Genomic DNA, 5,074 nt, shown 5'->3' with positions numbered 1-5,074 from the left:
GTGCCCTCTTCTGGCCTGCAGTCATACATGCTGTATACATAATAAATAAATAAATAAATAAATCTTAAAAGAGAGAGAGAGAGAGAGAGAGAGAGAGAGAGAGAGAATAGAGAGAGAGCAAAAGAGGAAGAGGGGAAGAGGAGAGGGAGGGGAGGGATGAGGGAGGGGAGGGAACCACCAGCTTCCATGCTCTATATGTTGTCCTATGGCTAGAGGTCTTTCTCACCCTGGATTCATGGTTTCCGTTACTGTGGATAGCTGTAAAATGTCTCTCTGTTTAGTAGGTGGCTGGGGAGTCCCTGACGTGCACCTTGGCACACATGTCTAGGTACAGTGGGTTTAACCCTCACACCACAACTGTTGTGTAAGAACTGTGCTTGTGTGAACCCTCTTGTGCCCTCCCCTGCCCCAGTGTCATTGAATCCCATCATTCCTCTCTCAGAATTCCCCAACCATTTCCTATTAAACTTGATGGAAGTGCCCATCTCCCCTCCTGGCCTTCTATGGCCTCTGTAGCTCCATGGGTCATGATTTTGCATTTGTTCCTCTCTCCCTGAAGGTCTTTCTCTTGACTACTACTACTACTACTTTCTCTTCCTCTTCCTCTTCCTCCTCCTCCTCCTCCTCTTCTTTGGGAGTTTCGCATCATCCACCCAATTCTATTCACCCCTGGGCCCCCCATATCCTCCCCTCATCCCTGCCACGCCCCCACACACATAAGGGAACAAATCAAAGTAAGCAAGCAAGGGAACAAAAGCAAACCCAAACCCAAACCCAAACCACCACAACAGAAAAATCTCTCTGCTTCTCACTCTTTCCTGCTTCTCCAACACCTCTTCGTTCGTCCTGGGGCACTGGAGGCTTCAGTGTACCATACAGTATACCTCTTCGTCCCATCACTTTTACTGGTAAATGTTTATTGCAGTGAGTCACTGGTCTGGTTCAAGGCCTCTGGCTTCTGATACACCATCATCACTAGATCCTTTCCGGAACTCCTCTGGGATATCCTGTGACTGGCACAAGTCTTGGAGATCCTGCAGGTATCAGTCCACAGGACCAGTCCCTTCATGAGCTCCAGCAGGTCCTTCATGTTGGGGTGGGTCAACCAAAGGCCCAGCTGTGGGCCTGGATGGTAGCCAAACTGGTCTTGACCTCCTCTTATGGGCCTCTGTTCTTCTGACCCTCGTTGCCATCGTAGCTCCTTGACCTGCTCTGGCCAGTGTGTGTCTGCTCTTTGCTGTGTGCCTCAGAGAATTGAATTTTCCTTACTGGAAAGGTGTATACAATTTTAATTGTCACAACTGGCATGGAGGTGGCTGCTGGAGTCTAGTGGGTGAATGCCAGGGACACTCACTGGTCATCACCATCTGCATTTCCATCCCTGTACTCCATAATATGGAATAAGAGGCTTAATGTCAGGAAGTAGCTTGTACAACTGTGAGAGCTGACAGGTTGGAGGACAGCTAAAGGTGTGTCCAATCCAAAGGCTGCAAGCTCTGTGGAGTCTGCATTTCAGTTCAAGCAGTCGGGCAGGAAAGGCCCAGGAGGCAGTGTTAACCTTTCTCAAACTTAGGTTCAGACTGAGAGTTGGAGCCCCTCCGCTGCTTTTATTTTTTTTGTTTTTTATTTTATTTTATTTTATTTTATTTTATTTTATTTTGTTTTGTTTGTTTGTTTGTTTGTTTGGTTTTGTTTTGTTTTGTTTTGTTTTTCGAGACAGGGTTTCTCTGTGTAGCTTTGGAGCCTGTCCTGGAACATGCTCTGTAGATCAGGCTGGCCTCGAACTCACAGAGATCCACCTGCCTCTGCCTCCCCAGTGCTGGGATTAAAGGTGTGCGCCACCGCTGCCCGACACTCCTCCACTGCTTTAAGCAGTGCTACAGTGTGAATGTTTGTACTTCCTAAGTGTATGCATTCAAATCCTGACCCCCCAAGGTCATGGTATTAGGAGATGGGAACTTTGGAGAAGAGATCAGATCATGAGTTGGGAGCCTCATGAACAGGACCAGTGCCCTTAAGAAAAACTTGAGGGAGAATACTCACCCTCTGGGCCATTTGTGGGCACACAGCAGGTGCTGTCTGTGAGGAGCCCTGCCCATCAGGTCTTCCATCTTGGACTTCAGCCTCCAGAATTATGAGAAATCAATTTTGTTTATAAGCTGCCCTCCCCCCATCTGTAGTGATCGATGCAGCAGCCTAGGCAGATAATACAAACTGCTGCTGGTTTAAACACCAGCTCATCCAGAAGTACCTCATAGGCGCCCCATGACCTAGGTGACACATTAAAATAACCCTGACAGCATCCTACAAAAACCACAACACAATTCTCCAGTCCAAATGTCAGGATGTGAGTCAGAGAAGCTCTGGTCTAGGGACGGAGTAGCATTTATCTTGATTCAAAGGTATGTCCAGGATAAGTTCTATGAGACAGCATCTGCTTGCTTGCTTTGTTTGATTGTTTGTTTATTTTTATGGTAGTAGGGATTAAACCCAGTGCCTTGATCATGGTAAGCAAGGTAGGCAAGAGCCTCACTGGTGAACTACATTACAAGATTCCTCACATGTCCTGCTTTAGTAGGTATTGCCATATTGTCTCCAGAAAGATTGCTCCCAATGACCTAATTCTTTATAGTGTCTAAATTGCTGAGAATGGTGGCCCATGACTAGAATCCCAGCATTTGGGAAGCAGAGGCAGGAGGATTGCGGAAAATTCCAAGCTGGCCAGGGCTACTCAGCAGGATCCTGTCTCAAACAATGTAAAACAGAGTAACAGTGTATGAGAGAGTGTATTTTCTTTGTCTCACCATGTGATGGTTTATGTTGATGGCCAACTTGACAGGGTCCAGAATCATATTGGAGACATCCCTGTGCGTGCCTACGAGGGGTTATCTAGATTAGGTTAATTGAGGTAGGAGGACACACCCGGTGTGGGCTGCACATTGCATGAGGTAGGGTCCAGGACTGAACTGAAGGAGGAAGGGCAAGCACCAGCATTCCTTGCTCTCTGCTTCCTGACTACAAATGCAGCCTGGCCTCCAGCTCCTGCTGCTGTGCTGGAGTGCAGTCCTCAGACTGTGAGCTAAGTAGACCCTTGCTCCACATCTTGCCTTTGGTCAGGTATTCTGTAGCAGGAAGGTGATACATAACTAATACCCATTGTGAAGTGTTTGTGCTTTATTCTTCTTATCAGAGAGACCCATAATCAAGTCTTCAATCAGCAAATGCCAAAACTATGTCACACCTTAGGCTGAGTTGATACTTCTGTGCATTGTTTCTTCTTTGAGGCAGGGTGCCCTGTCGTCCAGGGTGCCTCGAATTCACTATTAGCTGAGGCTGGCCTGCTTGTACCTCCCGGAGCTGAGATTGTAGGCGTGCGTCACCATGCCAGACTGGGTTAGCTGTCTCCTAATGTTTTGTGAGGCAGTTTGCTGACTGCTGATATAAGCCACTGAGTCATGAGTGTTCATTGTAAGTGACTTTGCTGGTGCTACATGTTGGGAGAGGCTGAGGCTGATGGCTGCCCTGAGTTGTGCAGTGGGACAGTGGGAAGGGATGTCTTTTCCTTGGAGTGGAGTCTCCCCAGGTCCCAGACCTCCTCATGAAGTCCCCTGGATAGGGAGGTCCCTCACGAGCAACCCTAAGCTGGTCACCTCCTTACTTCCCTCTGCACTCCCTCACCTTTAGGTGGCCTGCTGAGGGACTTGGTTTCTCTTCTTGGCCCTGCAGAAGGAGCATCTTTCTGGAGCCAGATGTGGCTGGGGTAGCCTTGCTCCCCCTTAGTCCCAGCCTGAAAGCATCCCATAGCCCCGTGTCATCTGCTTTAAAATGACTCCTGCCTGTCCTCCCACCTCTGGACACCTGCCAGCTGTTCTCCAGTGTCTGGAAACTACCTCGAGGCAGCCTGGGGGCTGTGGCGCCACATTCCTCTGCATAGGCAGCTGCTCTCACACATGCTGGCTGTTTCTCTGAGGTACAATGGGTTAGGGCTGCTGCTGACCCAGCCTGCCCTGCAGCATACCCCTGCTCTGCGTCACTCCACCTACAGCACTTGCATAACCCAGTGACTCAGGGACTCAGGGAATTTCCAGTCTTCTGAGATTTGTAGTCATTGTTCCCATCGATTGTCCCAAAGGCTGGCCTCTCCCTCCCTCACCCATGTGCGTAGGTAACTGTGCTGCCCTGCCTGCTTCCTGAGTTCCTCCCTGGATAGGTGTCTCAGTGTTCCCTGAGGAAGAGAGACCTAGCACGGTCCCTTTAGCCAAGCCAAGGGATATGCCTGGTGTTCCAGGATCGTCTCCAGGGCTTGACCCCACCCAGCCCATGCTGCCGCTGTACAAGTTTGCTGCTCTTCAGAGGTCCAGAGTTTGATTCCCAACATCCAAGGTGGGTTGAAAGCATCACAGCTGCTTTTAACTCCAGTTCCAAGGGACCCAACACTGTTTTTTTTGGTTTCCATGGGCATGTACACACACACATACACATAAAGAAAAATAAAATATTTAAAAAAAGATCTCTGTTTCTGACTTTCAGAGTCCCATCCTTAGTGGACTCCCTCCTCCCTGTCCCCTGCTGGTCCTGCCTCATAGTGCTCCTACCTCCTGGATTCCTCCTGTCATGGTGTCACTTCGTTCGTTTAGGTACAAGTACTCTTCTAAATGTTCCATTAGCAACTCTAGCCAGGACTGAAGGACCATGTGGGCATGTTCATACATCCTCCGAACATCAGCAATGCATGTGAAAAGGCATTCATGCCCCAAAGTGAGAGTGTAGTTTCACCCACCCACCCACCCACCCATCCACCCACCCATCCATCCACCCACCCCCCCATCCATCCATCCATCCACCCATCCATCCGTCCGTCTGTCCGTCCACCCATCCATCCATCCGTCCATCCATCCACTTTCTACCATCCACCCGTAAGCCCACCCCCTTGATCTTTTGTAGTTGTTTTTTGTGGCGCTGGGGTGGAACCCAGGGCTTTGTGGAATTACCCTACCACTGAGTGACACCCCCAGACCTTACTAATTTTGATATTTGAGAAGTAAAACATTAGAAACCAGGTTCCCTGTATACT

This window comes from Peromyscus eremicus, chromosome 5 (genome assembly GCF_949786415.1).
Source record: "Peromyscus eremicus chromosome 5, PerEre_H2_v1, whole genome shotgun sequence".
Classification (NCBI taxonomy): domain Eukaryota; kingdom Metazoa; phylum Chordata; class Mammalia; order Rodentia; family Cricetidae; genus Peromyscus; species Peromyscus eremicus.
The sequence above is the reverse complement of the archived record's forward strand: the minus strand, read 5'-3'. Positions refer to the sequence as shown.